Below are 17,238 nucleotides of genomic sequence, written 5' to 3'. Positions count from 1 at the left end.
TAAGCGGACATCATACTGTGTAGCGGTACCACAAGGGGCAATATAATGTGTGTGGCACTTAGGGGACATAACACTGTGTGGGCACAATTAGAGGACAAAATACTGTGTCCTTGAAGGCGTTATAATATATTACATTATTAAATATTATTTATTATACTGTGTGTGGGGCACTAAAGGGGCATTACACTGTGTGGGGGCACTATATAGGGCATTATACTGTGGGGAGGAATTATGCTTTTTTATGGGGCATTTTTTATACTGGCTTGGGGCGCCGAAAGATAATTTTGCACGGAGCGCCATCTACCCTTTAGGCCGGCCCTGGACGCAGATACAGTTGACAGCGGGACATACAACAGGGCGCCCTGAATCCAGGACTGTCCCGCAAAATCCTGGACAGTTGGCAGGTGAGGGCACCCTACTCTCAGCAATCGGCCAGCCATGAAGTGGCCACACAGATGTGCTCTAGTGGTCAGGTCCGTACATGTACGTACATTATATAATAGTCAGTCTGCCATTTGTCATTATTATCTGAGCTGATATTCAGGTTAGGGAGGGAAGGTGCAGCTGTTATGTGTGTCACTCACTCCTGTCCCCATGTTACAGCTGGGAGGGACTGCGCCGCCATACAGCAGGTGTCCTGCACTGTGTCCCCTCCCCTGGAAATAAGAGCGGCCTCACTGTAACCTCCGCCCCAGTCCTGCAGCTCGTATCCAGCGCCGCCCCGGGAGCACGTAACTGCCTTGTCCCGCAGGTCTCCGGGCACGGCAAAGGGGACAGTGTGAGTGTGACCGGAGAGTGACGCCGCCAGTGTGACCGGTGAGTTCTGGTGCCCGGCTACAGGCTGAGCTGCACTTATAACTGTGTACATTACTGCAGGTGCAAAGGTTGCCATGTAATATATAGCCCACAGACGGGCAACGTATTGTCATGGGAGCCGGGCACCGTACGTGCCTCGTTCTGTGCTAATACCCAGTACATGACACAGGGCAGGGGGGGGACATGGCAGTAATTCCTCCTGACAAGACCTCCTGGCACCTCCGCTGCCCACACACGATATAAGGAGTAGGCGGGCACAGCTGGCGTATGACGACAATGTTTGTAGGTGAGTTTCTTTCAGTCCCTGGCACTACACGGGTCACTTTACCCCGATCCCACCGGCTCTATTTGTCATTGTGGGGACGCTGATTGTTAAAGGGGCATACACTGCAGGAGATCTGTAACATTCACATTAATGGGGTGTCCAGGATTGGACACAATTTTAAATGCAGTATATATATGTGCTAAAATCTAAAAAAATAATCTATACTCCCCTTTTAAATCCTCCACTGCTCCAGCGCCAATGGTTCCCTGGTCCCTTCGCCAGTCTTAGTTTAAACCGTTGCTGCGATTATGTGTTACCTGATATAGGACCGCGGCAACCCACAATGTTTCCTTATAGGAGAGAAAGACGTAAATGTGAGACATTAAGGTTGCCGTATGGTAACTCGTGTTCTTACTGCAACTGTCGCGAAACCAATAGTTACCCTATCCTTTAATTGGTTGTCCGGTTTTTGCAGATTACTGTTCCAATCCACTTTCTGTATATATTCCTCCGGGTTTTCAAGATCTCTGCTTGTTGTCATTCAGTAGGTACATTCATTGTTTACTTCCAGTGGATAAAATCCTGTCCATGGTCATGTGATGGACACACAGGTGTGGGGATCGTTAGTAGACACAGCTCTGATACACATACTGTAACTGTAACGAGCCGTGCACCTGTGTGTGCATCACATGACCATGGACAGAATTTTATCCCCAAGAAGTAAACAATGAATGTTCCTACTAGGCTAAGGCTAAGTACACATCTCGTTTTGTGCACACGTTTGTGGTATACAACGACGACGTATACGTTTTTAAAGTTACAAAAACGTATGCTTTTCTAACATACACTTACGTTTTTTGTAGTATACGTCGTATACGTTTCTGTCCGTTTTTACTTCTAAAAACTTTAACGATTTTGAGCTGAATCAAACTTTGTAAAGTCAAGATTTCCCATATATGGTGACAAAAACGTATAAGTTTTACGTATGCAAATGTAGGGTTTAAGTTTGCATACGTCGCCATTGACTTCAATACAAATAAAAATATATACGTGTGGAATACGTTTTGGAAAAGTACTTAGACTACGCTTTTCAGGACATGGGGAAAAAAAAGGATCGAAAGTAAGCACACAAAACGTAAGCACAAACGACACCATTAGGTCATTCGTCCTGACCATAGAAATCAATGTACACGCTGTGGTGCATGTTTTTTCATGTCAAAACATGCACGTCAGACGTACAGTAAAAACGAAATCTGAACTAAGCCTAACAACAAGCAGAGATCTTGAAAACCGTGAGGAATTAATATGAAAATTGTATAACTTTTAATTATCCCAAAAAATAACATTAATTTGCAGAAACCGGACAACTCCTTTAACAATACACACATAATGATAATTGTCTTTCCCATCGGTATTGTTAAGGGGTTATTCCCATCACAGACAGTGATGGCATATCACTAGGATGTTGGCTAGGGTCCACCGCTCTATTTATTTTCTGTGGTGCTACTGGAGAGAGCACTCGGCAGCCCCATAGAACGTGAATGGAGCTGTGGCCGAGCATGCGCACTACTGCTCCACTCATATGGGGCGCACAGGGACGGCCAGGTAAGCGCGTTTTTTAGATCAGTGGGGGTCCTAGCGATCAAACTCAACTGATCAGATATTTATCTTCTATCCTCTATATAGGTGATAAATATTAATTATGGTAAATGGATAAATTTAAATGGATGCCACAATAGCCTATGGGCGACAGACTCCAGTGTGAGGCATCTATCATAGGCATCCGTCACCCATGGGTTATTATGGCATCCGTTTAACGTTAACATGAAATGCTCATGTATACATTAAACGGATTCCTGTGAGGTATGCCATAGCGGCATCCGTCCCCCATAGGCTCCCTTGTAAAAGTATATCGCACTGCAACGTTTTTGGACGGGATCCTGTTGTATGTAATAGTGTAGTTTACTAAGCTATTCCATGCTTTTATTTTTTTGTGGTATATCGACATATACAGGCCCAACAGAGGCCAAAAGGACACTCTCTTGGCCTAAGTCAGGCTAATGTTTCCCTATGGACCCGTTTAGTGTGTATGTCGGGAGCTTTCCTGGCGTACACGCTTAACGTGGTGTGTATTCGTCCTTAGTTTTTCTTATCACATTACTACTCCGTTCCTGGTATGAAGATCACACTTCCCAGAGTGATAATTGCCAGAACAAACGCTGTACAGTCAGAGGGGCAGCAAAGAATCCTGGGAGGTTTCAGGTCTTAAACTTACAGCTCTAGCCTACAATACAGGATGTTACTAAGGCTTTGTTCACATCTGTGTCGGGACTCCGTTCAGGGGTTCCGTCAGACTTTTTTCTGTCAGGGGAACCCATGAACGAAATCCAAACGCAAACCATAGGTTTCCGTTTGCATCACCATTGATTTCAATGGTGACGGTTCCGGTGCAAATGGTTTCCGTTTGTCGCTGTTGTGTAAGGGTTCCATTGTTTTGACGGAATCAATACCGTAGTCGACTGCGCTATTGATTCCGTCAAAACATCGGAAACCTTACACAACGATGACAAACGGAAACCATTAGCACCGGATCCGTCACCATTGAAATCAATGGTGACGCAAGCAGAAACCTATGGTTTCAGTTTGGATTCCATTCATGGGTTCCCCTGATGGAAAGGTCCAACGGAACCCGTGAACGGAGTCCTGTCGCAGATGTGAACATAGCCTTAGTAGCATTTCCTTGAGCATTTCTAACAATTGTTACCTTAGGGGAAAAACATGGCAAAAACTATGGCACATTTTGCAGGGGGAGGTGGTATTGAGGTACAGGGGTATGTGTTGTGGCCCTAAACCTGGCGATACGCATTCGATTAAACTTGGCGTGTTTGCCTACTATCTAATGTGCATGGGGGCAGCTTGACAGGGGAAAGAAGGATCGGGCATGCTGAGGTAACAGCTCGTCTTCCTCTCCTCATGAAAATAAACATGTTCACTTGGCCGATCTAAGCATCCATGTCGTTCATGTCGTGAGAGAAAGCTGCTGCCGACCGCTATCTCATGTGAATTTATTTTTCAATCGTAGTTTATTATATTTAAAATAACAGTGAAACTAACATATTGTCACAAACCATTGATTGACGGGAGCAGGCCCACAAGACAAGATCTGAACAGACGCAGTATTGAAAAATTGAAAATGCTGAGCAGATGGGCCAGATATGGTTGTGTGCTGCGAGTACATGGAGCGCACATTTTGTGATCTATAATTCTTCTGCCCTCAGAAGTGATTTACTAAAAAGACACACATTCATATTTTAAGAACATGGTGCTATGGAGGTGCCATCTATGTTGCACGTGGTTAAGCAATGGCCCAAATGTAGAAAAACATACCAAAATAATAATTTGACTCTGAATGAGTCCCTTACATTGATTTCTAGACTCTAGACATATAACTACAATACATGCTGCATATAAATCTCTGAGCTTTTATCCGTCACTTATTTATGGCATCCATCCAGGTAGTAGAGTATGGTGAGCTGAGGTAGATCACTTTCACACGGCAGTGGTTTGGTCAGTACTTTGCTACAGTAATTGAAAGCCCAAACCAGGACTGGGTCCAAAACATAGAAAAGGTGCCAATCTTTCCATTATACTTTTTCTCTGTGCAGGTTCAACTCTTAAAAATACTGATACAAAATACTGGCGTGTGAAAGAGGCCATACTCTCACTGTGAGTTATTTTGGTGTATTTAGTTGAATATAAATTTTGTATAAAAGACGCGGTGCCCGTTCATGTAGCGGCCTCTGTAAGCGGTAGAGTGCCACGTGGCCAAGAAAGGCTCTGAAAAACTGCATTCGGTTTTAGTGTAAATTCCTGTGGTTTTGTGATACAGTTTTTGGCCGCATGGATTGCACATTGAAAAGGTGCTTCACCTGTAAAATCCACTGGCTGCGTGGTAAAACCACATGCGGTTTTGCCGAGCGGTTTATGGTCGCACGGCACTTGCCACACAGCCGCTAATAATCAGAGCCATATCTATTTTGATTGGAGCAGTTAGTGTATGTGCACACACAAAATAAAAAACGTCTCAAAATACGTTTTTCGCAGCGTTTTTAATGGCTGTTTTTTGGAGCTGTTTTTCTAGTCTATGAAAACGGCTCCAAAAAACGGCTGAAGAAGTGACATGCATTTCTTTTTGAAAAACGGCCGTGTAAAAAACTCCCCGACGGAACAGAACGCCGTATTTCCCATTGAAATCAATGGGCAGATGTTTGGAGGCGTTCTGCTTCCGATTTTTCAGCCGTTTTTTTGTGACGTTTACAGCCCGAAAAACGGCTGAAAACACTACGTGTGCAATTACCCTTAGAGTGGATTAGCATGAGGCGTATATTTACGCCATGGATTTAGCCACAGCGAATTCCTTATAAAATCCACGTATATCAAATGCGGATTTTGTTGCGGATTTGCCTTGGACTTGCAATTTAAAGGGTGAAATTTGCAGCAATTCTGCTGCAAATCTGCATTTAAATCCGCCACATAATCTGCATGTAAAACATGCGGCCAAATCCGTGGTATAAAAATAGGCCATGTGTAAATCCATCCTATCTATGTCCATGGGAAAATTACTCCAATATTAGTTCAAAGATCTTTAGGCGGGATTCACACGACCGGGTCGCGTCCGAGCCCGAGTGCCGGCCGGTAAAATCGGCCATTCTGCCCGGCCGGTTTGCATAAAGTTATGCGTCCGTGCCGGGCCGGGCAGATCCGGACAGTGACATCATCGGCAACTCCTGAAGGGGAATCCCCATGTGTTCGGGGATTCCGCTTCAGGAGTTTCCCCTGATGTCACTGCCCAGATATGGACAGAGACATCAAGCGCTCTGTCCAGGAGCGGAATCCCCGAACACACGGGGATTCCGCTCCTTCAAGGAGCTAAAGTGCGGCTAGCACATAGCAGAGCGGGGAGATACCTCCCTGCTCTGCTATAGTGGCGTCGCTGCAGTAGTAGCAGCCGCAGCAGCAGCAGCTGCTGCTACTAGCGGCGCCATCGAAGGTGTCGCTGGGCCAGGAAAACAAGCAGGGGACGGGAGCCAGCGCAGCGCTCCCTTCCACCTGCTGTACACCCCGGCCCTGCCACACCGTATACAGCGATGCCATTCGTCAGAATGGCATCAACTCCTCCTCCTCACATGCACTCTGCGCTGTGAGAAGGAGGAGATAGAGCTCAAGAGCCGGAAAACCCGGCCGTCACTCGGGACACATCCCGGTGATGGCCGGGTATTACCCGGCCCCATAGACTTCTATGGGAGCCGGGCGGCCGGGTACCCGGGCGAAAATAGAGCATGTCCTATTTTTTGACGGGCGGTTTTCTCAGCCGTCAAAAAATCGGTCGTGTGAATAGCCCCATTAGGGGTCTATTATTCCTAATGCAGCCGGGTGCCGGCCGATTTATGAACGGCCGGCACCCGGCCGGGAAACCCTGCCGTGTGAATGAGGCCTTAGATATATGTGGTTTAGGCCTCATGCACACGACCATAGTGTTTTTCTGGTCTGCAAATTCCAGGACCGTGTTCCGTGAAATGTCCTCCGCAGTTCATCCGTATGTAATCCGCAAAATGCGGATAAAAAAAAAAGCCTAGGTAAAACAGGATGACGACAGAACTCATTCCCGGTCGTCGCCTAGCAACACTTCCGCAAATCCGCAAACTGCGGTTGACACACGGAGGTGTACCCGCATTTTCCACGGGCCCATTGACTTCTATGGGCATGTCCGCATCGAATTTGCGGGCCGTAATAAGACATGTCCTGAGTTTGTGCGGCACGGATTTGCGGACATGCGGGGACCCGTGAAAACACGGATAGTGTGTATGGGCCCATAGAAATGAATGGGTCCGCAATTCTCCCGTGGATTTTCGGGGGAATTGCGGACGCAAAAACACGTTCGTGTGCATGGGGCCTTAGACTAGTCGCAGTAAAATCTCTGGATGACCGGGGAGCAACATCAATGTTCTCAAAGGGAAAAAAAGTTGAAATTGATCTTGTGACCATTGCAAAAAAAATCTGCCATGCTTTAGTCCACATGTAAAGCAGCAGAGTGGAGATAAACTGTTGTCCGTTTCAAAGAACAACCATCAAAACTTCAAAAACAACTATGCTTATGAATGGAAAAATCATGAAATAACTCAAAAACAATACAAAACAGTAAAGCATTAATATATCATCAGCTTGTTTGATGGCCAGGATAGTTTAGTTTGACAGATCCATTATCATTCAATTGGATCCATTCTTCAACGGATTCGCCATAACTGTCATGGCTTGGTTTACAATGAGCATAAAACGTTCATTTATTGTTGAACTACATGGATTGTGAGTACTTGTACCTCTCTCAACAGTGACCTGTACCTGCTGGGCCTAACGGTGACTGTTCTGATTGAAATCAGATATTCGGAGCGATTTTTCAAGCTAAAGACTATTTAACGTTTTGGCCACAGTAGCCTTCGTCTAGCTGTATAAACAGTTGCCACCAAACCTTTTATAGGCAAAATTGTCAGTAGGCACGTTTACCACGTGATGTCACTAATCTTGGTTGACTTCTATGAAGAAGCATATGTTTGTTGGATATTTCTCTGGGAATTGGAGACGGGGCTCCTACACGAGTTCAACATAGAACCGCTTATATTGGCGCAGTTGCGTTTGACCTTTACGGTATGATCAGTTTTCTAGTGATAACATACATTGTAATGCCAGGTCCAATTTGAAGATTCCCATTCCTTCAGATATCTTTTTATGTATATTAGTGACCTATGTGCCAGTTGCAAAAACATTTATGGTATGTTCACACAGCTTATTTTCAGCCGTTTTTCGTGCCGTAAACGTCCCGAAAAATGGCTGAAAATACAGGGGCTGAACGCCTCCAAACATCTGCCCATTGATTTCAATGGGAAAAACAGCGCATAAATAAACGCCCCATAAAAAAGAAGTGCACGTCACTTCTCGAGCTGTTTTTGGAGCCGTTTTTCATTGCCTCAATAGAAAAACAGCTCCAAAAACGGCCATAAAAAAAAGGATCAAAAACGCTTGATACATAAAAAATGGCTGAAAATCAGAGGCTGTTTTCCCTTGAAAACAGCTCCGTATTTTACAGCCGTTTTAAGTTAGCCATGTGAACATATCCTTAGGCCGCATTCACACGAGCGTATGCGTTTTGTGCGCGCAAAAGCTCCGTGTGTCATCAGCATATGCGTGGCTGCGTGATTTTCGCGCAGCCGCCATCATTATGACACTCTGTTTTTATGTTTGTAAACAGAAAAGCACGTGGTGCTTTTCTGTTTTCATTCATTCATTTTACTACAGTAGCGCGAATCACGAGCGGCACCCGGAAGTGCGTCCGTGTGCCGAGCGCGATTTGCACGCACCCATTGACTTCAATGGGTGCATGCTGCGCGAAACACGGCCAAATATAGGACCTGTCGTGCGTTTCACGTGTCGCACATACGCTGTGTGAAATTCGCTGACAGTCTGAACGGCCCATTTCCCTAACATAGGTCCGTGCGACGCGCATGAAAATCACGCGCGTAGCACGGACGTATAACATGTTCGTCTGAATAAACCCTAGAGTGATGGTCAGATTGTTGGCAAATCTTTCTATTTCCAGCACCCATCATTTTTTAAAAACTGTAGCCCTATCTGTTTAGCATTTACAAATAATATTTGTTGCATGTTGTTGTACAGACCGAATACCTACACCATTAGGAGGAGAGAAAACACATTGTAATACCAGTTGTGCAAGTTTCCTGACAATTATGAAATAATAGACCATGTGAGACTGTAACGTAATGTGAAGAGCTAGTATTATAGACTCTGCTGGAGCTCTCTATGTAATCACCGCTGCTTCAGTATCGCTGCAGGGAATTCTCTTAGTACACAGGTACAGAATAGATCTTTTTTAGCTTTAGTAGTAATATCAAGTTGAAAGCTTCATTATGTTCTGATTTATTGTAATAATGCAGTACTATACCCATCCCCCATACTGCGCACTAAGAGAATGTGCTTTCAATCGCCCACACTTTACAGTACACCGTATAACAGATTACATACAAAGTATAGATAACTAGTAATCTATGATGTGCATCTCTGAAGAGCAGTAAGTGGTTTACATAGAGGGTCATTTATGGTGAACCTATGAGCTAAAGAGATAGAAAATATCTTTTTGCGTGTGGATTCATATTCTTGACACTCAAGACTTTTAATTTACTGCCAACTAGTATCTCATTAATATTAGACAGTCCTCGTAAGTGCCTGATGTTTTAAAGAGGACCTGTCACTAGATCACACTGTGTATATTGTCTAGCACAAAACTCCTGCCTCAATATTCCTTCAGGAATTTTGAGGCAGATCTTGAAATGCCAGCGTTTTTTAAAGCTTTTTTTCCCGCCTTTTTCTGCAGAATCTTTTTTCAGCCATATGAATCGAATGCAAAAATCGTAGGCAAAAACTGCGGGGAAAAAAAATGCTCCAAATGAGCGCCGCAGGTTTTTTTCTGCCTCCCATTGATTTTTTTTCCATTGAACTGCCAAAACCTGCCTGGGTAAAAAAAACGCCTCTGCCTTCCATTGAAATCAATGGGAGGTGATTTGGGGCGTTTCTAGGTGCTGGTTCCAACATGGTTTCTGCAACAAAATCAGCGCTGAAAAATGTAGCAGTATCTGGCAAGTGCTGATGTGGTGTTCCCTCCTATTTCTACTTTATAGAATTCTTTTAAATCATTATTTGTTCAAAAGTTGCTTATAAAGATGTGCCTAAGGCCACTTTCACGAGGCAATACTGTATAAAAAGTATAATGGAAAGATTTGCACCCCTTACGTGTTTGGAACCACTACTGATTTTGGCTTCAAAATACTGTAGCAAAATACTGCCGGACATGTCAGCTTTCCTTGCCAGTCCCCATAAAATAACAATCCTGGAGAATCTTTTCTTAGAACTCTATGTTGTTCTGTTCCTCTGTTATTTCTCCTGGAAATGTATGAATTAATTGACTACTTAGCATTACCATTCCTCTTGGCAATAGGGTGTGTCCCGAAACAGTGTTAGGGCTTATTCAGACGAACGTATAATACGTCCGTGCTACATGCGTGATTTTCACGCGCGTAGCACGGACCTATGTAAGTGAATGGGGCCGTTCAGACTGTCACTGATTTTCACGCATCGTATGTGCGCTGCGTAAAACTCACGACATGCCCTATACTTGGCCGTGTTTCGCGCCGCACGCACCCATTGAAGTGAATGGGTGCGTGCAAATCACACACGAAAGCACTTCCGGGTGCCGCACGTGACTCGCGCAACAGTAGTAAAAGAATGAATGAAAACAGAAAAGCACCTTCTGCTTTTATGTTTGTGAACATAAAAAGAGAGTGTCATAATGATGCCGGCTGCGCGAAAATTACGCAGTCACGCACCATATACAGATGCCACACGGAGCTTTTGCGCACGCAAAATGGACACGCTCGTGTGAATAAGGCCTTAGAGGAGGAATTTGCAATGATAGCTCCAAGGGATAATGTAGGCTACAATGCAAGGGTTTTTAACCAAGTGTGGGAATACCTTCACCCGTGTGCTAATCCATGTAGGCACAGAGGGCATGGGGAGTGGGAATAGAAGAGTTTTTGTTTTTAATGCTGGCACACAGTGTTCATTACATGTGCCTGTTTGTTATGTACTACTATGTTTTACCTAGAACATCTGTAAGGCCTCATGCACACGACCGTAGTGTTTTTCTGGTCCGCAAATTCCAGGACCGTGTTCCGTGAAATGTCCTCCGCAGTTCATCCGTATGTAATCCGCAGTTCATCCGTATGTAATCCGCAAAATGCGGATAAAAAAAAAAGCCTAGGTAAAACAGGATGACGACAGAACTCATTCCCGGTCGTCGCCTAGCAACACTTCCGCAAATCCGCAAACTGCGGTTGACACACGGAGGTGTACCCGCATTTTCCACGGGCCCATTGACTTCTATGGGCATGTCCGCATCGAATTTGCGGGCCGTAATAAGACATGTCCTGAGTTTGTGCGGCACGGATTTGCGGACATGCGGGGACCCGTGAAAACACGGATAGTGTGTATGGGCCCATAGAAATGAATGGGTCCGCAATTCTCCCGTGGATTTTCGGGGGACTTCCGGACGCAAAAACACGTTTGTGTGCATGGGGCCTAAGAACAACGTTTTACCAAACTTCTTCCATACTGTGAGACAAGAGGATGCCTGAAGCTCAGATGAATGGCTGGATTGAAGAAAGTTGTAAAAGAGTATCACGTGATTTGAGAGGAACAGATCAATTAGAATAAGCAATGTACCTCCCTAATAGGTACACATGGAGGGTCTGTTATTATGGTTAAAACAATTCTCCTCTTCACATCTTCACACTTATCATTTACCTGGGTGAAGTCCTTCCAGATAATGTCAAGCCCTTAGTGGGTCATAAAATCATGTGACCACGAAGTGAATGGCCTCTGCAGATCACAGACAGAGCCTCAGTGTATGTGCAAAAACACGATGAAGCCGGAGACAATGCAGTTCTCCACCTTATAATTTGGAGGACATCAACAGGGGCATTAATTATCTAAACATAATCTATATTAGTAAATCAGTCATTTAGATTTTTGTTATCTCTTAAATAAAAACATTTTTATAGTCCTGGCCAATCCCTCCAGTCATAGCTGGGTGACAACCAATATGGCTGCAATGACAGTGGTTGTCACTCAGTTTTCCTTAGTATTGAATAGCAAAGTTATTTATATAGTGATGTTTCCCCTGACACAGTTCTTCTTATGCATTAGACAGATTGTCCAGTTTTTTGGCCTAGCATTAGATTAGCATAGAAATAACCAATTATAATACATAATTAAAAACAAATAAAAATGGACTAATAATGGAAAAGTACTGCAAGTGCACATAACTGGTAAGATGTTATTACAGTTTTTGCGCGTTATTTTACTGCTGGACATTACCCACATGTATGGTAAATTCTATTCCGATTTTGATGGTCATAGTATATTTACTGAGCATGCATCTTTAATAACAATAACAATATAGAAGAGAAAGTTTAGGTGGCACATAGTAAAAGAGTAGGCTTCCCCGCTGACTGGCTTCTATTTTATTACGACTGTGGTCTGGAGCCCACTTGCTACTGTAAACTGTCATAAATGCCAATCTATAGACTGATTTCAATTTTGGGTTAGGCCTTTTAAGCATAATTTTCTTAAATTTGTGGGCCAAGAGTAAAGTGGCAGTTATGATTGCATGGCATAGTGTAGGCATAGGACAATTTCCATATTTTCTATAAAGGTACTGTCAAGAGGATAACCCCCAGCATAGCAGGCACAGCAGCTCCTGTGGAGCCCAGAACTGGGCCGGGAGTTTATTACAGGAGTTCTTAATCCCCTTTTTTTCTGTAATCTATGGGGAACCCAACAGTAAGTGTTCTCATTTTCCTGCAGTGCCTCCACAGGATAAATGATGCATTACATAGTGTCTGTTGAAATCAATAGTCCCTTTGTGTAATGCATTTACATGTTGGGGTGAAGAACTTTCTGGATTACATGTGGAGTCACCTAAAGTATTCTATTACTATTATAGATGACTTGTAAATGTTTGGTAAAATACTGTACCATCAGTTAAAGGGGGTATTCCCACCATATAATGTTATATTGATATGATATTTTTAGGATATGCCATAACATTAGGATTAGTGGAGGTCTGACCTCCTTGATCCTGATTCTGACAATGAAGGAACCAATGTCTCCTTGGCGTTTATCTTTCTATGGGGCGCTTACTCTGTTCATTATTTAATAGAATACCACAGGTCACTGCCTTAAAGTCCTAGCAGGACCGAAATGTTGGCACACCTTACTTACTGTGGTATATGTCAAAAATAATTGTTGAAACATACATGGAATATTTAGAATTCAATTAAAATAATTGTTTACTTGCAATGGATCGAGTGCCGTGATCTTCTAAATTGATAGAACGAAGTCCCTACCAGGTATAAGGAATCTTAACCAGAGGGCTGACCATTGAATATATTATCATGATCATCCTTTATGACATGAACTCCTTGATAAGGCGGTTATGCCTCCATACGACAATACATGCTTATTGCACAGAATATATGTTGCCCCAAATTCACATATTTCATCTGTCATCGCTGATTTTTGTGTTAGCCACTCCTGTCTGCTATGATAAAAAATTCTGTTCACATTTTAGATCCCACCAGCTAAGTGAGTAAGAAATGCAAGAATGAAAATGGGGGCCTTTGTTCTGGGACATTATAGCAACTTCAAACATTGAACAGTGTACCCGTGTTTGGTATCTTTTACATGGTATCATTTTAAAAGGGTCTACTAAGATGTTAAAATATCCACATATGGGACAAAATGTAAAAAATGACAATATAGTGATATACATTCACACCTCTCTAATTCTGCTGCTGTTAACCCCCCCCCCCCCCCCCCCCCGCGCTGCTCTTGTTGATCCTTCGTGCATGCTGACATTCCATCCATAGTGACGCATTGCTTCTAGGGGAAAATAGTGGCGTACATATAGCACCCAATGGAGCACACGCAGTACGGAGCTGTGCGGGATTCTGTGCGCCACATACAGCCTCTGTGCTATGTGAATGAGGCCTCAGACTTAGTCACCAGCAGAGATTCCAAAGACTGTAGTGATTTGGACAGAATGTATTTTTGTACCTATAATATGAAATGTATTTTTAGGGAAATGCTAAATTTTTTAATAAGGTAAATATATTAGGGAATCATTTTAAATGCAATTCTGCAACATGTATGTCGTCTACCACACTTTAAAATGTGGCCCCAAAAGTGAAGCTTCATTTTAATATATTACACCTTTAAGCCTCGTTCACCACTCCGTTGTTCTTCTTCGTCAGAGGAGCAGAACAAAGGCATAATCTGAAGCACTAGTTACGTTGCAACACAGACACCACCGTCTGCCGACGGAACCTATTGACTTTTGGGCCGCTATTGTTTCCAGTTTTCTCAGCCAAAATTGCGACGGAGGCCCCTAACGGAGACTCTAACGCAGATGTGATCAAGGCCTTGGAGTGCTTTTTCTGGGTACATAAAACAGCAAAATGATTGATACTGGGACTGCATAGTTGTGTCCTGAATATAATTCTACATCTGCAGTTCTACTAGTAAAGCTTATTTAATGTAAGGTTCTATTGAGATGTAAAGCAGTGATTTGGTTTTCACTTTTACATCTCTGACAGCTGCCCATGACAGGTGCGCTATGTATATACAGCTGCTCCATGTGACAGGACACATAAACAACACATGTCCTTCTTACTCAGTAGTGAGTTGCAGAGTTTTGCATGTTGGCCACTAGGTTATCAGCAAAGTATATACAAAAGTTTTTATTGTTTATTGAGAAATGTATTTCTAAAAAGTTGTTTTCCGGATTAAACATATTTCACAATTAAAAGTTATACTTCACCACTTGTATGATCCTGGCGGGGGCTACGCGGACACTTTCAGTGATCATCCTATGGGGAAAACAATAGCAAGTGCCCTTGTGACTGTTGTATAATTTCTAGAAGTCTAAAAGTCGACTTGTAGCCGAAGAATAGACATCTGTTCACACATGTTTGGCCATACAGTTAGCAGTGGAAGTCTAGAAAAAAATATATCCTATATGTAAACTGTACAGTACACATAAGCGTCAACATGGCAGATATATACAAGTGTTTCCTTTGGGCATACATCTGGCAGGTTGACCTTTGGATATCTGGTTTTTCTTTTAGTTCTGAAACCGTAGGCTGCTACACTTTTAAAACAACCACAAAATATTGTGCACATTACAATACACTTTTTTTTATAATGGAAGTATGCAATTGTATACCAACTATATCCCCTTTTTATAGATCCATCAAAAAAGTATCCAATTGGTTTACAACTGCATTCCCCTTTTGCAGTATACGTTTTCTTCTTTCTAAGGGCCTGTTCACATCACCGTTGCCCTTCCATTGAGAGGTACCGTCGGAAGCAAACGGAAACCTAGCTAATGGTGACGGAAACCTAGCTAATGGTTTCTCTCTGTCACCGTTGTGACAGGGTTCCGTCACAACATTCAATGGTGAGGGAAACGGAAGCTTAGGTTCCAGTTTGCCTTTCCGCTGAGGGGTTAACCCGACGGAAACCTCCGACAGAACCCCTCAGCGGAACTCAGACGGTGATGTGAACACAGCCTAAGGCTGTTGCGATTGTTTTGTGGTCTTTGACACGGTTATTTACAAAACTGCAGCATTTTTTTCTGCAATTTTGCGAAAATCAAAGCACAAACTGTCACTACTGAAACATATGAACGCAGCCAAAACAAAAGGGGTAAAGGGCAAAAACAGTGTAAACCTAGCCTAATATAGTGGAACCACTTTAAATCTCTATTCCCACTGATGTTTGTTTCTGCAAGATTCTATTCTGTTATTTTTGCAGAAAAACGTGTGCCATCATTTTACTTCAGTGAGCCTCTATTCCTTTTCATCTGCTTTGGCAGGCAAAATAGCATAATCTTCTAATCTACAAAAAAATTATGGAAACCTGATGGATCCCATTACAATCTATCCATTACAACACATCTATTTTACTTTAGACATGAGATCCTATTACAATCCATGCATGTTACCTTAGACATGAGTTCCCACATCAACCCCTTCCCGCTCCATGAATGTATGGTGCTGAGATTGCGTTGGCACAGCAGTTGCAAATACCAGGATCAGATAAACCTCTGAACCTGGGTGTTTGTTCCCTTCATCGCCATGGTCAATACTGGCTGCAGTATAATCCACAGTGGCATCTCCCTGATCACGTCACCAGGCATTCCAGTGACGCAATCAGACTTGTCATATATATAGGCAGCAAACCATCCTGTACTTGAATGGAGCTCAGGCTGTCTTTCCATTATAGCCTGTTAGGGCATACCTAGGTCGAAGACAAAGCTAGACTTTTAGTTTAGTTTAAATTTAGTTTGCTAACCTAGCCCTACATTCAAATAGTCTGGCCAAGGCAGAGTGGCTTGTTGGCGCCCCTCTTGGAACCCAGCACCTAGGCCACGTGCCGCCAACCCACCCCCTAGCCACGTCACCAAAAACTGTCAATATAGAATTAAAGAGAACCTTTCACCTCCCCATACATGTGCAGCTGAGTGCAACATGTAATGGGGAGGGCTGCACAAACCCTGGGGCACTTTAAAAAAAAATTCTAAAGTGCCCCAGGGTTTGTGCAGCCCTCCCCATTACATGCTGCTATCAGCTGCACATGTATGGGGAGGTGAAAGGTTCTCTTTAATGAGACAGACCATTAGCAACGGAATCATTACTATTGAAATCGATGGTAATCCAAACAGACGCTATGGTTTCCGTTTGCCTTTCCGTTGAGGGGTTCCTCCGACGGAAAGGTCTGATGGAACCCATGAATGGAAACCAAACGCTGATGTGAAAGGCCCAAGCAAGTGTCTTTAAAATAATGTGTATTCCTTATATATTTCATCCCCTAACAAAAACCATGAAGAAAGTATACATTGAGGTACATTTTTTAAATCAATCAATTGTGAGTCCCAGGCATCACTATTCTGTCAGATGAGGCCCGCTAGTATAAAGTTGAGAAGCTGCGCTGTAATGTGAAACCTGCATAGAAATATAATAAAGAATTATATCAATATAATTTTCACAATACATAAATGACTGGTAATTGTAGACAACAGGTAATTTATCATAATTACTACAACAACACTGTCATTTATATTAAACATGTCCTGACATTGCCGTCAGTTGAAATTTGGGCTCATGTTTTAATGGTTAATTAAAGGTTTTGTGGAATTTAATTTATTTAAATCAATGATTAGTAATCCTGTATTTTACTTAAAATATTATGACTGATTTGTATAGTTAAATTGCATATAAAGTGATACAATCAGTTTGATGAGACATACACGAAAAATATGGTGCCGTTTGGCTAAGAGGAGCGATCAAAGAATACAATGGACTCATAGTTCTGAATCTAGTGCATTCATAAGGGGAGCGCTCTGCTCACCTCCCCCCAGAGATTGACGGCTGCTGTGTATGCAGATCCATCTCAGCCAGCGCTCCTCATTA

At 43.1% G+C, this 17,238-nt stretch overlaps 1 protein-coding gene across 2 annotated transcripts in view; it reads left to right on the top strand.

Annotated features, from left to right (window-relative positions):
* The first annotated feature begins 597 nt into the window (after nt 1-597).
* The window catches only part of WIPF3 (WAS/WASL interacting protein family member 3), a 41,504-nt gene continuing 24,863 nt past the window's right edge, over nt 598-17,238 (top strand). Inside the window, exon 1 of one of the 2 annotated variants that reach the window (XM_075827246.1) lies at nt 598-816. The gene's annotated coding sequence lies outside the window, so the exon portion shown is untranslated. Of the gene's footprint in view, nt 817-929; nt 1,103-17,238 lie in introns of those variants that run through there. The other variant, XM_075827247.1, reaches the window with a different exon arrangement.

Source organism: Rhinoderma darwinii, chromosome 5 (genome assembly GCF_050947455.1).
Source record: "Rhinoderma darwinii isolate aRhiDar2 chromosome 5, aRhiDar2.hap1, whole genome shotgun sequence".
In the NCBI taxonomy this organism is placed as follows: Eukaryota; Metazoa; Chordata; class Amphibia; order Anura; family Rhinodermatidae; genus Rhinoderma; species Rhinoderma darwinii.
This window is presented reverse-complemented; position numbering and strand designations above follow the sequence as displayed.